General features: G+C 38.2%; 1 protein-coding gene across 2 annotated transcripts in view; it reads left to right on the forward strand.

The window, feature by feature from the left end:
• RFX3 (regulatory factor X3) overlaps positions 1 to 22,698 on the forward strand; it is a 281,939-nt gene that overhangs the window by 13,670 nt on the left and 245,571 nt on the right. Inside the window, exon 1 of one of the 2 annotated variants that reach the window (XM_032866530.1) lies at positions 22,128 to 22,199. The exons of the other annotated variant lie outside the window; for it this stretch is intronic. The gene's annotated coding sequence lies outside the window, so the exon portion shown is untranslated. Of the gene's footprint in view, positions 1 to 22,127; positions 22,200 to 22,698 lie in introns of those variants that run through there. 2 annotated transcript variants of the gene reach the window in all.

Raw genomic sequence — 22,698 nt, forward strand, 5'->3', positions numbered from 1 at the left:
AAACATATTGGCAGTGTTTTAAAATATTCCTGCTACAGGTGACTGCTAGCCAGACAGAATGGTAAAATTATATAAAATATACATAGTGATGCACTAATTAAATGATCTTATCCCATAACTAAACTACCATTTCTTTTCTCAAAGGGTTATAGTTAATTCTTTCTGCCATTAAGAAACATTTAAGTTATAGATTCTAATAACATTTAAATTACTAGATTCTCATATATTGAAGCTTTCCAAAAGTAGAGAGAAGATGTAATGTATGTAAGAGAATGCCAGTATAAAGCTTAATCAGCCAGTGTTTGAATAAAGCATAAATGTAACCTTGCAAAACAAATGATGGAGCACACGTTAATTTCACTCGCACTTACACAGAAGATTGTACTACGAACTTAATGCAACATCAGTGTAAACATTATTTGTGATAACGTGTTCTGTGCTTTTTAGATACCTCAGAATCAAAGTATAATTTTACTTGGCTTTTTGTTATTTTACCATCAATATAGTGTCAGTAAAAGCAGTGGTAATTTTATTCTAGCGTTTAAAATTTTTTTAAAAATGTGACTATTCCATTTATGTCCTATGACGTACTCGAAAAACAAGCCATTTCCAATGTGAAAATGTAATAATGGTCCACTTACTGTATATTGGAGTAACTTCCCAAGAGCAAACAACTTGGAAGAACACCTTGTACAGAAAAGCTTTATCCAGGAATTGTTGTTTCAGAACTTGACGCTGTGTGCAGACCAGTTAAGCTTTTGGGTCTGGAGCTGGAACCTCAGACCCCCCTGTGATAGGTGTCCTCCTCCCTCAGGCTCAACTTCAGCCTCTCGCCCTGTTTCTACTTAACTGTTCTACTGCCTTCTTCCGCTGTACCTTTAGTATGTCTGGCTCTGCACAGCTGACCAAAGGGGGCATCCAGGGTGCTAGAGTAGAGATGAAAGAGGTGAAAAAGTCTGTCATTAGAGCTACACACATGCTTCCAAATGGCACAAATATGTGGGATTCCATCAGACACAATTAGGATATTTTATTTTAGAATCAGAAATTTTTAGTTGGAACAGACTTCAGAGGTTAGGTAGGCCAATTCCCTCCCCACGCTTATTTTATTTTTTTGTAGAAAAAGCAAATTAAAGTTTTATAATCCCATAAGTTTTGAATACATATCTTAATTTTTTATTATTTCCAACTGTAAGTGTTGGCATACAGATCATTCCTTAATTGCTTTGTTTTAGAACGACATAGAAGTCAAATTTTAAAATACTTTTCCAAATCATAAATAGGCTGAATATTAAGGGGAAATACCATTTTTTCTAGATTTTTAAAAACAGAATGTTCTACACATTTGGATTTCTCCTTGCTGGGTGTAGTGACATATGTCGTAATCAGTATATTTGCATAAATAAGTCTCACACTGGACTTGAGCCTCTACTTTCTTGATGAGGGTAATGGTGGTACTAATCATCCTAATGATCTTTGTAAAAAACTGAATTATTAATTTTAAAAACTGAAACACTTATTCCTGTAGGTCACCCCTACAGAACAAAAGTAAAATGCTGGCAGCTGATGTCAGTGGTACAAGCTGAGACTTGCCCGGCTGGGCTCTAAAGGTGTTGCAGTGCTCAGCGAGAGCCTGCAGAATGAAAATGTGCAGGGACTGCCCTTTATTCCATAGCAACCGGAAGCCGCACCAGCAGTCATGTTATTGGATGACTTCTCATTTCCTTAATCTGAATTTTTGGAAGGATATGTTGTTTACTGATTAATAGTAGGAGACTGGCAGGAGTAAGTAATTACCAAGATTTTGCCTTATTTTATCGTGCGTGTGTGTGTGTGTGTGTGTGTGTGTTATGTAAGTACATCTGGGAGGTCACACTTGAACTTAGTTTTGGTACCCTGTTTCATGGTAAAGATGCACGATCTGAGCACTAACCCTGTTGATTATTTGAAACCATCCATCCAAGAGAGACCAAGAAAATGACAAATAACTGAACTTTCGAGCAGCAGCAACCTGATGCTCTTACAGCCTCCTTTGTGGTACCAAATCTGAAAGGATACTTTTATATAAAACAGGAGTTGGTTTCCTGTAGGGGAAAACCATTTGTCATTTGCTCTTAACAAGGTAAGTCCCCGTGGACAAACCTTTCTTGTAAAACTGTTCCCTTTGGATTTATCTTCACCTTCAATAAAAAGAGATATGATAAACAAAGGTATGATGAAATATTAGTTAGCTCTTGCATTTTTGCCTAGAAGTTCCTCATTCTTAGTCTTCATGATTTTTTTTTTTAATTTAAATTTTTTAAATTTTTTTTTTTAAATTTAATGCTGCAGTTTCATCTGAATTGAGAGACTCAGAATACAATGTGTTAAATTGAATTAGCTCTCTGTTAAATGAAGAAAAGGGTTTTTTTTTTTTGCCGGGGGGGTGGTTGGAGATTTAAATCATTTACTTTGGAGTAAACTGTATTCCTGATCTGCCAACGTACCTGCTGGTTAGAAGGAAAAATACAAATGTTAAGAGGGTAATTCAAATGAAAAGAGAGTGCTAGATTCTTGAAAGTCTTAAACGGAGATTTGAATATAGAGATTCAGTTACGGTAGTACCTAAATACTTGGCTGCTGTATTCGTTGGACATAAAGGGGAAGAATCTAGAACATGGAATATATTCTTAATATTTTATGAGTTTATCATCTAGATAAAATTTTATTGAAAGTGTTTCTAAATATGGATTAATGGAATCCTCTAAAAAGAAGGTACTTGGGATGTTTTATTATTTTTGTTTTTTATTTTTTTATTATGTTATGTTAGTCACCATACAGTACCTCATTAGTTTTTGATGTAGTGTTCCATGATTTGTTGTTTGTGTATCCAGTGCTCCATGCAATCTGTGCCCTCCTTAATACCCATCACCAGACTAACCCATCCTCCCACCCAACCCCCCAAAACCCTCAGCCTGTTTCCTGGAGTCCATAGTCTCTCATAGTTCGTCTCCACCTCTGATTTTTGCCCCCTTCATTTTTCCCTTCCTTATCCTAATGTCCTCCACGTTATTCTTTATGTTCCATGAGTAAGTGAAACCATATGATAATTGTCTTTCTCTGCTTGACTCATTTCACTCAGCATAATCTCCTCCAGTCCCAACCATGTTGATACAAAAGCTGGGTATTCATCCTTTCTGATGGCTGAGTAATATTCCATTGTAGATACAGACCACATCTTCTTTATCCATTCATTTGTTGAAGGGCCTCTCAGCTCCTTCCACAGTTTGGGTATTTGTGGACATTGCTGCTATGAACCTTTGGGTGAATGTGCCTCTTCTTTTCACTACATCTGTATCTTTGGGGTAAATAACCAGTAGTGCAGTTGCTGCACTGATGCTCTAAGAGCTAACTAATATTTCATCATTTATTTATAGGGTAGCTCTATTTTTAAATTTTTGAGGAATCTCCACACTGTTTTCCGAAGTGGCTGCACCAACTTGCATTCTCACCAAAGGTGTAAGAGGGTTCCCCTTTCTCTGCCCCCTTTACAATATTTGTTGTTAATTGACTTTTCAATTTTTGCCATTCTGACTGGCGTAAGGTGGTATCTCAGTGTGGTTTTGATTTGAATTTCCTTGATGGCTAATGATGTTGACATTTTTTCATGTGTCTGTTAGCCATTTGTATGTCTTCTTTGGAGAAGTGTCTGTTCATGTCTTATGCCCATTTTTTGACTTACTTGTTTTTTGGGTGTTGAGTTTGAGAAGTTCTTTATAGATCTTGGATACCAGCCCATTATTTGCAGTGTCATTTGCAAATATCTTCTCCAATCCCATGGGTTGTCTCTTTGTTTTGTTGACTGTTTCCTTTGCTGTGCAGAAGCTTTTTATCTTGATGAAGTCCCAAAAGTTCATTTTCACTTTTTCCCTCGTCTTTGGAGACGTGTCTTGAAAGAAGTTGCTGTGGCCAGTGTTGAAGAGGTTACTGCCTATGTTCTCCTTTAGGATTTTGATGGATTCCTGCCTCATGTTGAGGTCTTCCATCCATTTAGAGTATATCTTTGTGTGTGGTAGAAGTGAATGGTTGAGTTTCCTTCTTCTGTATATAGCTGTCCAGTTTTCCCAGCACCATTTATTGAAGAGTGTCTTTTCTTCCATTGGTTATTTTTTCCTGATTTGTCAAAGATGAGTTGACCATAGAGTTGAGGGTCCATTTCTGGGCTCTCTATTCTGTTCCATTGATCTGTGTGTCTGTTTTTGTGCTAAGTACCATGCTGTCTTTGTGATTACAGCTTTGTAATAGAGCTTGAAATCAGTAAACCAGATGCCCCCAGCTTTGTTTTTCTTTTTCAACATTTCCTTGGCGATTCGGGGTCTTCTCTGGTTCCATACAAATTTTAGGATTGTTTGTTCCAGCGCTTTGAAAAATGCCATTGGTATTTTGATCAGGATGGTGTTGAAAGTATAGGTTGCTCTGGGCAGGATAGACATTTTAACAATGTTTGTTCTTCTGATCCATGACCGTGGAATGTTTTTCCATCTTTTTGTGTCTTCAATTTCTTTCATAAGTGTTCTGTAGTTTCTAGAGTATAGATCCTTTACCTCTTTGGTTAGGTTTATTCCAAGGTATCTTAACGGTTTTTGGTGCTATTGTAAATGGAATCAATCCCCTAATTTCTCTTTCTACAGTTACATTGTTAGTATATAGAAAAGAAACTGATATCTGTGCATTGATTTTGTATCCTGCCCCATTACTGAATTTTTTTTTTTTTAAGATTTTATTTATTTATTTGACACAGAGAGAGAGAGACAGAGAGGGAATACGAGCAGGGAGAATGGGAGAGGGAGGAGCAGGTTTCCTGTTGAGCAGGGAGCACAATGCAGGACTCGATCCTAGGACCCTGGGATCATGACCTGAGCCGAAGGCAGATGCTTAATGACTGAGCCACCCAGGCACCCCACACATTACTGAATTGCTGTATGAGTTCTAGTAATTTGGGACGGTCTTTTGGGTTTTCCACATACAGTATCATGTCATGTGCGAAGAGAGAGTGTTGGACTTCTTCTTTGCCAAGGGATGTTTTCAAGTAGCCCAGAGTTTTCTGTTTTTTCAGGTCAGTATATTTTAGGATTGCTCCTTGCCTACTCCACAGAATTGAGTAGTATTTAAGAAATATTCACCATTTAAGAAATATTCACCAAGTGCCGTAAAACCACGATAGTGCTGTTAGGAAGCTCACAGTCTAGTGTACGTTTTTGAACTCACACTCCCCACCCTGCTCTCTAGCATCTCTCCTCTGGCTGGGGCTGGTGTGTGGGTGTTGTGTAATTGGTCAAGAGTATGAACTTCAGAACACACAGTCCTGGGTTTGAATTTCAGCTCTGTTACTGATGAGTCGTTTCACCTTAGGCAGATTACTCAAACTCTGTGGAATAGGGCTAATAAGATCTACCTTCAAAGACTTTTTTAAAGATTCCATCAGAGGACATAGGCAAACAGCACTGTGTTCGACACGTCAGGGCTCAGTACATGGCATTTGCTGCCAGTCCCCTCTGGTCACCTGAATTCGGCCTGGCCATTTCTCTGTAACTTAGTTCTCCTCCTTTATTCTGCTTAGAATGTGTTTTCCGCCCTAGTTAAATTCATCTTTCCTAAATTAGAGTGGTTCCCAACTTGAAGAGTTCACTTCTAATGTATGTATTACCCTGCTACTGATTGGGAATTGTGATTTGTATTTTTGTTTATAAATATTTGATCTTTCCAAATTGTTTGTCATCTTCCTGAAGGCAGAAGACTACACGATAGTTTCTTCAACTCAGCACAAAACCCAATGTCCTTTCTTAGTGGAAGTAATCAGTGAGTAATTACTGAACCTCAGGTTATCTTCACCTCTAATCAAATTATAGAAAACAGGGTTAACCATTTAATGATTTTGTCTAGCTCTGATTTTATAATGACCAGAGCAATGCTTTTTTTTTTTTTTTTTTAAACTCCAAATGGATTTGTTTGCTGTTTCTTTAGAAATGGATTTAATGGGATAAATTCATGGATATTTCTTCAAATACAGCATCATCTTATAGTAGATTTCGGCTGACCTTAAGTCTCTTTTTCTTTTACCTTTCAGATGACATTTTGTTAAGTAACTCTGTAGGTATATATATATTTCATACTTTGTGTGTGTGTGTCTCTCTGTGAAATTTTAGACTTGCCTGAGATTTCCTGTGTCTGATAAAACTAATTTCTTAGTTTCAGAAGTTGGTGAGTTACTTTTAGGATCCAGTACCTTCTTCCTTTTTTTCTGGTTGTGGCAGGGTATGGGAATTTCTGATGCTGCTTGTTATGGGAGAAACGTGGTGGGGGCATTATGAGACCTTTGTTTTTTGAAGGGCTATGTGGACTACCCCAAGCCTCTTGAGTTTCACCTTTTTGCTGCCTAACTTCAGTGTTCCTGTTGGGGATGTCAAAAGTGCAGAATCAGGACTTGAGTTCCAGGGTCGCCCCAAGGCAGCTGGTGTCATCAGAGGGGGACCTATTACGGTAGTTAGATTTGTGGTTGCATTTGTGATATTCCACTAAGGGTTGCACTATTGTAAGGGAGGATTCTTTGCTTTAATGTCTACCGCAGAGACTTTCCCCTGGAAAATCTTAGTCGTTTTTATTCTTTGTGTTGTTGTTGTTAATTATTTTTATTAACATATAATGTATTATTTGCCCCAGAGGGTACAGGTTTGTGAATCATCAGGCTTACACACTTCACGGCACTCACCATAGCACATACCCTCCCCAATGTCCATCACCCAGCCACCCCATCCCTTCCTCCCACCCCCCAGCAACCCTCAGTTTGTTTTGTGAGATTAAGAGTCTCTTATGGTTTGTCTCCCTCCCTGGTCCCATCATTTTTTCCTTTCCTACCCCCGCCCTGCCTCTCAAATGCCTCATATCAGTGAGATCATATGATAATTGTCTTTCTCTGATTGACTTATTTCGCTCAGCATAATACCCTCTAGTTCCATCCACGTCATTGCAAAAGGCAAGATTTCATTTCTTTTGATGGCTGCATAGTATTCCATTGTATATATATACACCACATCTTCTTTATCCATTCCTCTGTTGATAGACATCTAGGTTCTTTCCATAGTTTGGCTGTTGTGGACATTGCTAAACATTCGGGTGCACGTGCCCCTTCGGATCATTACATTTGTATCTTTAAGGTAACTTTAGGGAAAATCTTTGTTTTTAAATGTGAACTGTCATTTACAGATCGATCCAGTCCTCTTTTTCATCTGTGTATTTTAGTTCACTACCATCTCGAGTTGATGAGTTTGGTGAATTTACTACCAGTTGTGAAGTCATCTCACCCTCTCTTCAGACTCAAGGGGTTCCCTTCAATTTCTAGAATCAGGTTAGGGGTACAAGCTCATTTTCATTTTTTTGTATTCATCCATTTATTTATTGAGCAAATGTTGGCACATACAGTGTGGGCCAAGCAATGAAGCCCTGTGGAGGATACACAGTGAACAAATCTGATCAGATCTCTGCCTCGAGGGGGCTTGCGTTCACATAACTGGCAATGAGGAACAGGGAACACGAATGAGTATCATAGCAGATGGTTATAAATGCTATGGAGAAAGAGAAAGAAAGGAATAGAGGTAGTTGGGTAGGTGATGGGGGGCTTGCCATTTCAAATAGGGAGCTTGGGAAGACCTTACAGAGAACAAAATCTGATGGAAGTAGATTTTGTGTAGTTTTTCAATTATGACTTTATTTATAACATTTAATTGATGGTTGCCTTCCCTCCTGTACTAGAGTCCTAATTGTTTATGTCTGTCTTTGTATGGGACTTTTCCTTCTGTGTTTCTCTTCTTTGCCTTTTATCATTTTAATGTGCCTTTCCCTGAACACACAGCCTTTTCACTTCTGCATTCTTTTGAGATATTTTGACTAAAACTGTGGTTTTCTAGAAGGAAACAGGCAGATTAAGAGACTCTTTTAAAAAATACATTGAGTGTGTTTTTTTTACTTGAGAGGGGAGGGGATGTTAACCTGCTTCCATGCTGGACTCTTCTGAAACACCTGTGACTTTCACCAAAATGTGCTCCGGACGAATTGGAAAGAATTGATACATGAACTGTTAAAAGTAAAAAAATCACAGTTGATAGGCAACTAGAAATTAGAATTAGCTAGGTGGCTAGTTTTGTTGGTTATGGCCTCAGTTTGCCCGGTGTGGCTCACTGAAAGCGGAGGAGGGCGCTGCATGGATGGCTTCTGTGCTCAGATGCTCTTCTGTGTCTCAGAGTGTGTGAAACTGGCACGTCACTGTTTGTGTGGCACAGCCCGCTATCATTATCTAGTCATCTTTAATCATGGATTTATGAGTTGAATTTATTTGTGAAATTTCGTATATGCAAAAAGACTTAAATGAGAGGTTATTTAGATAAATAAAAGTTACTAATGGAAGCAAGTTGTCTAGAATTCTGTTATTTTGACAAATAGATTGTCGTGCCAATATTTTTAGGATGAGGTTTTCAGTGTACTAATGTCAAAATCATATTTTCCATTTCAGTTCAGTGTCACATGTTCAGCATTATGTGCCTGTCATCCATTATGAAATGTAACGTTTGACAGTATGTGAGGCTACTGTACTGTATTGGAGTACTTCAAAAATGGTACAAAATATATAAAATAATGTAATAGAATATAAGGGTGTTTTTAACGTATTTAGGTTAAGGAAGTAGAAATTTCTGTGGAACCTTAAACAAAACAAAAACTCCCTTTCTCTGAACTTACATAATTATAGATATAATATTTATTTCGGATCCTAGTTTCCGTCTTTAAAGGCTGGTTAAATGATTATACTTGCAGATACACCCAGGCGTTCGGGTCTGAAGTGAGTCAGAGGCGCCCACATTGTAGCAACCGGTAGGCCAGAGTTTGTTGAACTTGAGTGCCTGGGATTTCTACCAGGAGAAACACAAATACATAAAAAAATTAAAGAACATAAATTTAGTGTCACCCCTCATCTGTATCTGTCTGCCCCCCAACACTTTTTTTATTAAGGAAAAATCTAAACGTAGACAAACATAGAACAGTTTGACGAAATCATGAGATGATTTGCGGGTATGCATCACTCTGCTCTGATAGTTAACGAGTCGTGGTTAACCTGGCCTCAGCCATACCTCATCACTCCCCAGCTACCCTGTCTTCCGAATTTAGCGTCAACCCCACAAAGACAAGTTTGCTGGGCCTCTGTGAGAGAGTAACATTTATCTCTTCATGAAGATGGCTTAGTTTCTTTTTAGGGTTTCTAACAATTTTTTTGTGTATTTGCCCCCTCCCTCCCATTGTGAAATACATGTCTTTGAAGTTGGGGGCATTTTTAATGTGATACCACTGAAACTGTCCCTCGGATTTATGGGAGGTACCTCAAGATGCCTTGTTTTTGGTATCCTCAGTTACGCATTTCAGAAATCACTTGATCCAGGACTCTACCTTTTTTTCAGTTGGTCCACTACCTTTTTTCAAATTTTTAAATGTATAAAAGTGAGTAGTAGTAGGTAAAAAGTGAAAGTGGCTTTTAAGAAATTTTAAAATATGTTTTTAACTGATGTCTCTCTTCTAATCAGGTGTTTGTGTCACATTCCTTTTATACATTTTAATATTTAAAAACTTCATTTTGACCTTGGCCAAAGAAATTATAGAGATAATATGAAAAAATGCATTTTGGGAAATATTCTGTCAGCAGGAAGGAGCAATAATGTATTTATGGCTGTCATTATGATTTCTTTTTATTCTTGATAAGATATGGTCTGAAAAGAATAACCTAAAATGAATTTTAGGTTATTCTTTTCAGACCATATCTTATCAAGAATAAAAAGAAATCATAATGACATTATTTACCCTAATTATGTGATTTATCAAAGAACATTATTTACCCTAATTATGTGATTTATCAAAGAACCTACAATTCTTGACAAAAAGTTTATGAAATTTAAAATTCAGAATTTAGTAAATATTCAGCATTCATAGAGGGTCTTTGAATTTTTTTTTTTTTTTTTTTTAGGAAGGTGGTGGGTGTGGGGAAATGGATCGAATATGACAGGGTGTTACAAATCGTAGAAAACTGGTATGTGCAAAAGAGAGGCTTAATTCCGCGGTTGGATATGTTGTTCTCTATGGTTACTCCTATGGTTTCTTTTAGGTATGCCGCATTTTATAATTATTGCAGCTTTGTGATTGTAAAGACATAAAATACCAATAAACACCAGAAGGCTCTTTCCAATAACACTTCCACGATGGGACATCCATTCTCATTTTAAAAAGTTTTTGTTCTTTTTGCCCCACCGTGTTTTAGTTAATAGTGCCTGACCGGACCTGAGTCTTAAGGAAGCCAGTTTAGAACCTGGGCTCTCTCAGAGCAGCTTCTCCCAGGATGGTTTAACTACACTTGACTAGCAGCTGACCAGCTAGTAAGTCCCTGTGTTAAAAATGTGCACATTTGCCCAGCACAGACCCTGTGAACGAGATAACTCATATGTCAAATGCGCCTCTAATAACTCTGTGAACTACTGTGTGTGCATGTACGTACATGTGGTGTGTGGGCTTTCACGTCTTGTTCTTGTTTGGGAAAATCATTTTTATTACTTTTAATAAGGTTTTCACATGTTAGGTCTTGCAGCTTTGGAATTAAGTGAAATTTTTCTTACCCGAAGCGAGAATTGGAAAGTATTCAAATGACTTCACTGTAAAACTGAGTCCTCAGGTTAACTAACCAGTTGGCTTTTACATCATGAATGTTACTGATATCACTGCTTTTAAGAACGTTTTCTGAGTTGTCTCATGCACGCCTTCTTACAAAATAAGGATGGATCAAGGGAAATAACATTATTGGACATAAAATTCTCATGTTTGGTTTTTATTTCCGCATGTGTGAAATGAGTCCCTGTTTCTGTATGCAAATTTTCTTTCAGTTATCCCTTTCTAACACATTCTTGTCTGTCATCCTTTCTGTCCCTTTTCCTCCCATTTGGCTTTACTTAGAGGCTGTTTGAATTCTCTGCCTTGTTAGCCAGTCCTTTCTCTTCCTGCCTCAGTCTGGTCCTCGGTCAGATGCTGCCTTTCCACCTCTTGGCCCGAGTCCGTGCTCCTTTATTATTGGGTTCTTTGTCTTTCTTTTTTGGGTGGTGGTTCTGCATTCCTCTGTTTGTTGTTTCTTGGGACTTTAGAAAAAACAGTTAAATTCCTTTACTCTGCTTCCTTTGGTTTGTACTGAGAAGAAATAGAAACAACTATTGGGAAGGACAAGTGGCTCTTTAAAAAAGAATCTGGTAGTGCAGTTGACAGATTATTTTAAAAAGTGCTCCCGGTTCAGAGTAGTTAGATACAGTGGCTAAATATTGCGACGGGGGTAGAGAAGATGTTGCTTGGCTTTTTAAAAAAATTTTATTTATAACTTGCAAAAGTTGCAGGCAGTGTCAGTATAGCCAAAATATCCTTAGACAGTTTTGGATGAATTTTCATAGTTAAGGTAATGATCGTAAAATCATGTTATTCTTATTTATCTTTATGGTCTTTGGTATTTTATGATAAATCAGCTTTATCTACTTTTGTCTTCAAATATTTTATGGAAAAGGCCTAATAGCTAATATAAGTAAATAAAAGTCAAAACAGTTTTTTCTTTTGAAGTAGCGCGAAGCCCTCTCTTATCCTCTGCCCACTTTTCAACTCTTTTTCACGTAATGTGGTAGAAGTATTTTATTGGTAGACACTGCTATCTTTTCTCTTCTCATTTACATTCAAGTAATGCTGTCTAATTGTAGTGAATTTCTGTGAATAACTTCTTGTTAATCTTTAAAGTTCTAGAATATGCATATGATAGGATAGAATAGATTTGGAATTAATTTAAAATCATTACCAAAAGGGGTGAAAAGAAATCCAAAAAAATTACCTGCTTTTATAATAAAATGAAATTTGGAGTTTCTTCAGTTTTTCAATGTTTTTTTTTCTGTTGTTTTTGTTTTTTGTTTTTTGGTGTTTTTTGTGGCCCAGGGATGTGGGGAGAATGCTATTTAGTTTTGCTGATTTCAGTACATCTGGATTGCTAGTTTTCATTTATTTTTCTATTATTGGACTTCATATAAATCTGATACACACACACACACACACACACACACACACATTTTTTTAAATCAAAAATGAAGATACTTAGTACTACTTTTTTTCCCCTCCCTGAAACTTTCTCCATTCATTTATATCCGTTATAACCTTTTAGGGAACTGTATGGAAATAAAAACTTGGGGATGGTAGGTGGTATAATTGAAATGTAGATCATATTCTGTTCTTTATTTGTTTTACCAAATTAGTTAGGGATTCTGAAGATACATTTTGAATATTTGTGTATGTTTAGCATTTTGTTCCTTTGTTAGAAATCTCTCAGTGTGACTTGTTTTTAATAGGATGTGTCTTGAATTGTGGGCCAATCACTCTTGAAAAGTATTAAGCCCTTTAAGCATACTGGTCAGACTCCTAGAGGGGAGCCTACAGGTTTATTAGCACTCCTTAGCCTGAAAGCCCAGCATACCCTTCTATGTTGCACAGCAACAGACTCCTAGCAACCATAATAGATTGAATTTCTAAGAGTGACCAGGCCGGATGTAATAATAAAGCAAGAGGTACAAACAGTTGTCATGGTTTTCTTTTCACAGTTAGCTAGTTTGATTTGGGGAAGCTTACCCTTTCAAAAATGGGCAAACTTCGTATAAAACTACTACTGTTTGTGCAGAGGACTTCTGATACTAGAATAGCAAGAATAGTACCAAATTGAAAATGATACTGGTCACAAAAAAAATAGTATGCTCAAAAAAAAAAAAAAGTAAAAGGATTATCATGTAAAGAAGTTTTCAGGGAATTTTTTTTAAGACTTTTTAATCATAAACTTAGAACTGAGCTCTGGTAAAACAGTTACAGTGAATGTGCTTTTTAAAAATAAAAAGTCGTGTTTGTGTTTTCTCTGTTTGTGATCTCCTCTTTTAATTTTGCAGCAACTCCTTGGAGTTTTATGATCACAACTTACGTGCCCATGTGTAGAAAACTAATACTCGTTTTTATTTATTTTAATAAAAAATTTGTTCTAAAAACCAGACTATTTGAACTATATAAGAACAATTATTTTTGAAATTGTGAGCCAATACCTGGTGGTGCTGAGGATTTATTGAAGAAGAAGAAAGTAGTAAAATGTCCAGTTCTCCACAGTGACAGTGAAAGTGTCTGTGCTATTCCCGAAGGTGTCATATTGTGCTATAACTTCGTCAACCTGTCTCCCGTGTCTTCTTGAGTATGTGTGTGCTTGTGTAGCCATGAAAAAGAGATTAATTCAGATGCACTCATAACCTGAAATAGGATGCTTCCATCAGAAGAAACAGATCTTCATGTAGCTGCTGGGAGTCGGGAATAGAGCTACAGCCTTTGACAGCAATAAGCTGTAAATACACACACATGCTAATACCCTTGATTTGTTCATCTTTTGTGTCAGCATTTGGAAAAGATTGTTAAAGTGGCAGTTACAGTAAAGACTGGCAATTACAGTAAAGAGCAGAAATTAGGTATTTGTGACCTATTATATTTCATTAAAAGACTTCCTTATTAAAATGGCACCGCTCACTCTGATTACTTGACAGCTGCCCTAAACAGATTAGAAAATACACAGCTTCCACTAAAGGTAAAATCAACCTCCTAAGCAAGCACATGGCATAGAACAAGTAACTGGTGTACAAACATTATTATTATTATTTTACAATAAATTTGCTTTAGGTAGAGATGTTTATCAGTGACTGAGTGGTGTGCTCTTTTGCATTTCTATAATAATATTTACCGGCAGTGGCATTTTCCCATTAAGATATTCTAATGCCCCCACCTAATATTATTACTAGCTTCCCACTAGAGGATCTGTTATGAAGCAGTGTAGGTCCAGGGATCAGCTTGGCACCCCCAGAGCGGCTTGTTTCTGCTAAACAATGAATGGTTATTCCGATCCAATGCAAATACTGCCTTTACCAGGCAGAACTCAAACTTTTTGGAAGTTTTAGCAACTAGATTATTAATTTCTGAAATATTTTTAATACTCATTATCCCTTAATAAGCCAGTAGAGCCACACCGAGTTTAACACTTGAATTTAGGCATCCCTTTCACAACATTGAATTATTTTCTTTGCTAGAGAAAGAAATGGGGATTGTGGCTGGTGCTACCTTAGTCATATTTCTGAAGTTTTACTGCTGCTTGACTTTGTTCTATCTGTATCTTACAGGGCGACTGTGTAGCACTTATGGAACCATCCTATCAATGATTCTGAATTCTAGTTCTACAGTTAAGTAGCCTGACTTGCTACATATTCTAGCCATTCATGACTTTGTCCCTGTCTTCTACTTTGTGAAGCCTGGACATCATGCCCTGTGGTTCAGTCTGTGAGTGTGAGATCACAGCTCACTCTTAAAGCACACAACACAGGTATGGTATGAAGCAGATTTGTGGGAAGGTTACCTCCCTTAGCTCATCTTGATTATAGATATGTGACAGGACTGTCACAGTATTGGTAGAAGGCTGTTGCAGTACTAGCATGGAACTACAAAATTTTCACAAAGACCCGAACTATACTATGTGAGACAGTCGTCTGCTTAGTCCGTGTACACAAATATCCATGACTACTAAGGTCGTTAGCTTAAAAAAGACCAATACCTGAGGCATGTTGCGTGGGGACTGTCAGCTTGCAAAACTGTCAGGAAAAGGTGTGCATCCTGGTGTTTTGAGTAGAGGACACTTGAGTTCAAGTTCTGTTTTTGTCATTTGATAGCTAATTGTCCTTGAACAGATTCCTTAACTACTTTGATCTCTGGTTTTTTATGTAAATATGGGGATATTATCTGTTCAGTTGGGTTATAATGAAAAAGTGAAAGCTCAAAGGAGAAGAGCATGTCTAGAGATGTTAGCATGACAGTCTAGAGTTGCTGGGATTGTCATTAGCTTAGCTCACTCTTTGTGGTAGGGTATGAGGAAGGCTTTGCAGAAGAAGGTGGCTCCGGAAAATGGTAACACAGAGCTGGGTAGAATTAGAAACAAAATTGTTTTCAAAGAGAGATACTATGCAGGATATATTTTGTGGAGTCGTTGTCAACATTGGTCAGTGGGTAGAGATGTTTTAAGCTTTTGTGAACTGACCCTTCTTCACAGAATCGAATCTCAGGGTGGGATCTTTAAAGATGAAAAGAGTGGGGCGCTTGGGTGGCTCAGTGGGTTAAACCTCTGCCTTCGGCTCAGGTCATGATCTCAGGGTCCTGGGATCGAGTCCCACATCGGGCTCTCTGCTCAGCGGGGAGCCTGCTTCCTCCTCTCTCTCTGCCTGCTTCTCTGTCTACTTGTGATCTCTCTCTGTCAAATAAATAAAATCTTAAAAAAAAAAAAAAAGATGAAAAGAGTGACAAATGATAAGGAACAGTATGCCCTGACAGATGAAAGAACTTGCTCCCTGCACAAAGGGTAGAATTTAAAGACTAGAGCAGATTTATTTATTTTAGTAAGTATGTACAGTAAGCCTTACATCATTTAAGTATTTAGCCTTTCTTCAAATTCTTCTTCCATGTAAAGAACTGTAAGAACAGAAGTGAGTAAAGTGCCCTATCTTGTGTTAACACTACCTCGTTGATAGAGGAGAGCCGGAAATGAGTATCAAGAGCTTCAGCTAAGAAGGAAGGCAACAGAGGAGTCACATAAAAACCCGATTACCTTTGCTACTTTGTGGCCTGCCCTTAAAAAAATGTTCAACATGCTCACCATTGGTTTACGGAATAGGGTTTACATTTTAATGTATTCTGTTTGTTGTTGCTAAAGAGACCATAAGGCACTTAATTTAATGAGAAGATAATATTTTCAAAAGAATGGAAGTGGTTTGAAATAGAATAAAGTAGCTAGTGGAATTAAACTGGTTTAGGCAATGGCTATCCTATTTCAATTCTTTGAAGAAGGTAATTTCAGCCTAAGCTTAAGGAAAGGAGGAGGTACAGAATGTGCTTAATGCTTAATGTTGCCTTGATATTTTAAGAGGGAGAATGCCAGGCTACTGTGATACTTAGAGCCAGGGAAAAATCGCACTTAATGTCACACAGATACAGTCTTTCAGATAAAACCACTAGCTGTTACCAGTAGTTCTGTTAGTTTTAAATCAATGAATTCTTTTCTCCCTGAGTATGATGTATGTGCTTACATTGTTAAGCCGTTTAATGATATCAGTTTTGAAGAATTAAATATTGCCAAAAACATTAAGTTGGGAGTTTTAAATTTCAGAATCAAACGAAATAGGAGTCTGTTCTGATAGAAGCCATTGTTTGACATCCGTGAATAAGTAACTCTGACTTGTCATCTTGTACATAAGGTACTACTGTCCACTTGTAAAAATGTGGAACATAATTGTACCTTTTATGTTTAATTGAATATTATGTCCAGCTCAGTGAAGATTCATGCATTAGCTTCATAAATATTCTCTCTGTATAGAATTTTTTTCTCCTACAAATGAAGTTTTCAGTTGGTCTTTTGCATGTTATCTTTTTCTTCCTTGATATTCTTACCACTTTGAATGGTTGAACTGAGGAGCTATGCTTTGTGTGTGTGTACACATGTATATACATGTGTGTGCAAATATATACACACATGCATATGAAATAGCATAAACTTGCTTTTCAGTTTGGTCTAAAGTTAGAATTATTCATATGGAGGAATTGCTAGGTAACACACGATTAGTAAGGTCTTTTCACACCAAAGTGTTTTGTGCAAATTAAAGACTGTACATGAATGCTGTTCAAAATGTGAAGGGAGCATACCTAGGTTCATCCTTCCTTTTAAAACTAAATGTCTACATGAGACTGCATTTTCTTAATATATTCAACCAAAGCAGCAGATTGAGTGTGGAAGTCGATGGGAGAAGCCAGTTGTCTTCTATCAAAGCAAGACATTCAAGGAAGTGTGTAAAAATGTAAAACAACACCACTTTTCCCATTAAATCTTTTGGAAAACCTAGATATACTTCATTAAAAATAAGTTTATTTCAAGATGTAATGGTTTTATTGTAATTTTTGAATTAAGAAATAGTTATTACCTTTCCCCATTTTATTTCCTGATATGTTGACTGGGGACACGTAACTAGTGACAGACTGAAGCTGATTAGTACCAGCTGGAGAGGGTCAGTGTTGCTCATCTCCTCTTAACACCACATTCCGATGTCGCGTTGCTAGCTCAAGACCAGCCGTGTCGGGTGTATTTACACTATGGAAATGAGCAGAAACTTTAACTCTGGCTTTTTTAAGGGGGTGGAAGGAGAGCTGACAAACTAGACATAATACACAGAAACCAAAGTTCTTCGTGGTTCTCAAAAAGTTTAAGATCTAAGTGACCCAAAATTCTGCTTATCATAGAAGAGTGACTGCTAATTATTATGCAGACATAACACGGTAGCCCATGTTAATATATGCTCCAACAGATTTCCAGCTAGGTGCTCTAGAGGGACTTGACCAGACCCTTCTATGCTGCCTTCCAACGAGATTAACTCCATGAAGGGATTTGAAGTCAAACGCTGTATCCTGTCCTTTGTGGTTCCCTCCATGCTGAGTGCACAGGGGCTGTCAGTACTTTGGGGGTTCACAAAAATGGGGACTCACAGAAACTGGTCTGGAGTGATTTTAGAGAAGTCTTCAGGGAAGGAGGGAAGACATGAGGTAGATCTGGAAGGTGTATGGGCTGTGAGAAAGAAGCGTGTGCTAGAGGGAGAGGCAGGTATGATTGTGGTATGAAGCGTTCCTTGGGAAATCATGAAGCAGAGGGAGTGGAAAGGAAAATCAGTCTGAGGATTTAGAACTTAACTGGATGGAGCATAACCGACTAGAGGATCCTGTGAAGGTGAAAATGGCGCTTTAGGGAGATGAATCTGACAGACCCGCGTAGATGAGCAGGGAGTGGGTCTGAAGCAGGTAAACTTCTCGTAATCATCTGAAAGGAAGTTTAAGGTGAAGAACCTGGGCTTTGGATTCAGAAAGACCTAGGTTAGAATCCTTCTTCTGCCACGCTTTTACTTTTAGTTCAGGGATAAGATGTAGATAACTAACTGGGGTAGTTGAGGGACGGTGTTGTAAGTAACACGAAGGGTGTGAAAGAATTTGGTATAGATTAGATGCCCCTACTGTGCTGTATGCTAGGATTTTCAGTGAGAAAAACTATTAATGCTCCTTTTACTGCTACGCCTTCTGCACTATGTTATAATAATCATTGTTTGGTAGGTTATAATGAAGATTGGAGCAGGGGAAATTTGAGTGGAAATAGGATGTGGAAACCTGTCCCATTCCTAACACTTGCAGATATAAGAATGCAAATGGAAGCTCACTCATTATATCTCTGCGTACTTAAATGCTGCAGATTAGTTAACCATTAAGTAAAATATGTTCTACCTCCTGATTTGACCAGTACAATTTTATAAGGAGATGGATGACCATTTAGAATTCTCAGATTTTTTAGGAGTTCTTTTCTAGAATATAGTGGCAAAGAGAGAACTGGCCTTCTGTCACCCTGTCCCTGTCCTGCAGTCCACCTCCTTTTTCCCATCTCCTAGGCTCTTTGCTGTAGCGAGCCCTCATGCCCTGCTCTTCGCAAGCCAGCTGTGTCTTGACTACCTCTTGGTCCTGGAGGTGGGTATGCCTGCATCTCCATTTGCCCTGGGAATGATCGTCTAGGGCTCTGCAAGGGAATTCAAGTCCTGGGAGTTTGCCGAGGTAGAGTCAGAGAGCATGGCCCTGGGCTGAGCAGATTTCTCATTTTATGGGGAAGTATCAGGGGTTAAGGCGTATATGAGGTATAATGAAGTATATGAGGTTAAAGCGCTAGGCCCAGGGCAGTGGCCCCTTTTCCCTGGGTCTTAGGGTAGTGCTGGACTGGATTATCTGATGGGAGTGACAGATCAGCAGGATGTGTTTCCTAGTTAGTTGTGGAGTATGAGAAGACGAGAGTGAGAAAGGTGAAAGATCACTGTGTTGCAGGAGAGGTATAAAGCCACTGAAAAAGTTAGGGTGGTCCGGGGGGGCAGGTGAGATGGGGGTGAGTGCAGAGTGACTGGCCACCATTATATTCTCCTAACCAGCCATCAGCATGTCAACCAGGCCCACGGCAGCCACTCGATAAATGTGGAAGGACAAGATGAAGGTATTTGAACAGCTGTGCCAGAGATGTGAGAAGAAGGATGGAAAATGAGTTCTCGGGGGGCCACTGTTAGGGCCTTGAGGGGGAAGCGTATTACTGTGATTGGCGTGGTAGTGCGTCAGGACTGTGTGCATTTAATATTTGTATGGTGGGACCTAGAATAGCTGTAGTTGTTTCTTAAATGAATAATTGAATCCTATTATATGAGAACAGGCTTTAAGAAACGACTTGGATTTTAAGTTTGAAATGATCAGTGGAGGGCACCAGGGTGACTCTGTTGGTTAAGCATCTGCCTTTGGCTCAGGTCATGATTCTAGGGTCCCAGGGTTGAGCCCCATGTCTTCGGGCTCCCTGCTCGGCAGGGGAGTCTGCTTCTCTCTCTCTCTCTCGGCTCCTTCCCCTGCTCATGCTCTCTCTCAAATAAATAAAGTCTTTTAGAAAAAATAAAACTGTCAGGGGCAAACACACATTTGCATCATCAGTGAACTGTGACGGTGGCTGAGGAACTCGTGATCATTCAAGAAAGGAAGAGATCATGTTCCTATCAGATGAGGGGGTAAAGGTGTTCAGAGAGGACATTCTGCTTGTCACCTGTTTGGAGAGGAGTAGAGGACACAGATGACTGGATGAGCTTGAATTTTCTCACTTGGTATTCACTTAACAAGTTACATGTCAGGGAGGGTCATTGGAGGGAAAAAAAAAAAAAGGAGACAGTAGAGTTATCTTAGAAACATCTAATTGTAGGTACATAAAACTCAGTCCTGGTGTTCAAAGTTGTTCCGAAATACTGTTTTGTCACGTAGTTTATAATAACCGTGTGTAATACATCATGTCAGAAAATATCCTGTGTTTCATAATGACAATAAAGTAACAGGAAAATCTGATAATAGGGTTACAATTGCCAAGTTCTTTTTGAGAACTCTGGTGTGTTCATTAGTGTGGATTATTGCACTTTTGTTGGATCTGAGTTGTAATCGACTAAGTACACAGCAAACACCTGTGATTATTTTCGTGATCCTTGTCTTGTTCAAGTAACCCCAAATCTGTGTATTTAGACGGTTGCCTGTTCATATATACTCAGCTGTGCCTGTTTTCTGTGTGATTTTTCCAAGTATAATGGACCAACATAAAAATTGATGGCAACCGTCACTTAATGTCATCTTTATCCTTAAAGAAAAAAAGAAAACAAACAAAACTACATCATGCCAGGCGGCCATGATGCTGTTTATGGTTGACTAAGTGATCAGATATACTCTTGACTAAATTCGTCTCTGGTACCATGGGTCAAATTTAGGGCAAAAACAGTATGAACATACATAATAAGCAAATACACTTAAATACGTGTTTGTATTTCAGTGTTACCCTAAAGTTAATTTAGTAGCAAATAAAAATCATTAGTTTAAAAGTAATTGTGCGTGTTCTCCCCTGAGCCAAAGATTTCTTTTTAAATTTTTCATAAAACTGAGTAATCATGTATTTCTTAATTTCTTCAGCTTTGTGACCTGTTGAGGTGTTGTTTTTGCTTGTTTTTTTTTTTTTTTAAGAAACAAATCTTAGTTAATTATTTTTAAGGAACGAGCAGAGGTCTGTCAGCTGCTAATCCATTCTTGCTTTTGCTTCTCTCCAGACAATAAGTTAGCAAGCGAATTCTCAATCTGTTTGGTCTGCTGTCTTCACAATTTAGAAGTACAGATTCTTTCAGAGAATTCTGCTCTCATTCTTTCCCCTGACTTGTATTTTTCCTGATTATTAGTGTGTTTATTCTTTGAAAAATAAAAATTCTCTCTCCTTCCCTGTCTAGTCAAAACAGTTTCTTTTTTCTCTAAATAGGAAACTTAAAAATATAGATAACAGTGATGCAAAGACGTATTTAAAAAATAATCCAGTTGTATGGCAGTTAATATTTACCCACAGATTCAGTAATTACATAACTTGTAGGTAGCAAAGAATTTATTTTTAACGTTAACCTAATTCTCTTTGCTTTTAATATTTTAGGCCACTTGGTCATTCTGGCATTTTTATGGTAGAGAATACATTGAGTTTGGCTCATGGAAAGAATATGAGGTAATTGATCACATGTCCTCTATAAATTATGAACTCTGGGTACACAAAGCACAGTATTTTAATGTGTCTAAAATGGGGTCTCATGTCCAATTCTTTTTAAGAGCAGTTTTTATATATAAGATTTTGGGATTGGTTTTTCATGTCTTGATGGTTGGCAATGGTTCATATGGTGAGGAACTTTATTTTCTTTCACTGCTTGTGGTTACTTTTTATTTTATTTATTTACTTAGTGAGCTCCACGCCCAGTGTGGGCTTGAACTCATGACCCTGTGACCGAGAGTTGCACGCTCTACTGACTGGGTCAGTCGGGTGCCCTTGGTTACAGTTATTTGTAAATACTTTGGATAGCTTAGCTTTCCGTAGGCCTGTGGAAAGCACAAGAGAACCCCTCCCAGCTACCCATCTCCCCAGCCTGCCCCAAGTAGGATTAAAGGCAGGCTGCATTGAAAGTTGTGCACTAACACACACTTCTAACTAACAGCTCTGGCGACGTGAAATTCTAGGTGCTGCTCAGGGTGGTTTACCAGGAGCATAAATCTGAGACTGTTGAGTTAGTCTTTTCCCACCCCTTTAGTACCCGTGTGGGACCCTGCATGGTGTCTGGGTTTGGCATTCTAACATGGCAGTCAATGAAAGAGCAACTAAATGCCACGTGCATTTCCACTGTTGTTTCCTAGATCACCAAACATCAAGCCTGTATCAGAATAAATTCAAATTAAAGGTAGTGAAAGATAGCAGCTATTCTTAGGAAATCCATCCTGTGACATGGTAGCGTGTGGATCAGGGGATGTGGGCGAACATGCTGCTGATGTCATAATTCTCCTACTCAATAATGGGCGGGTATGTAGGAAGGCAAGCACTTTGGTGTGTGGACTTCCGCTTCCGCTACAAGGGTCCTTTAAAGAGAGGCCTTCCACTGGCATTCAGAAAGGTGAAAAGAGCAGGGGTAGGGGTCAGGTGAGTGGTGGGGGCCGGCATCAGAGGGATAGTGTAGAGTCTGAGTGCGCCTAAGCTGTTTGTCATCATTGGTCTTTGAGATTATGTTTGCACCTACATTACTTAGATTTCCACATGGTTGAAATGCAGTTGTCAGCCCATTCAATATGATAAAACATTGCTATTTTAATATGTCTTTAATCTTCAGCTTCTGTGGGAAGATAATCACACAATCTACCGAGTAAGAGACTTAACCAAGATTCAAGAGAAATAAGCTGGAGCAGTATCCTTCATCTCAATCCTGTGGTTGAAGTTTTCCACAGGGTGCTTCAGAAATTCTCCTATACATTTCCCAATATTTTGTTATGGATATAAAGTTGCAAGAAAAATATATTGAGTAGCTTTGTGTCTCAAGGTCTTTGTAACATGATTTATAACTAAAAATTGTGTATTTATGTTTAGGAGTTCTAATTCCAGAGCTTTGCCACAGA

The sequence above is a fragment of the Lontra canadensis genome, unplaced genomic scaffold, assembly GCF_010015895.1.
Source record: "Lontra canadensis isolate GAN:19392208 unplaced genomic scaffold, GSC_riverotter_1.0 scaffold31, whole genome shotgun sequence".
NCBI lineage: Eukaryota > Metazoa > Chordata > Mammalia > Carnivora > Mustelidae > Lontra > Lontra canadensis.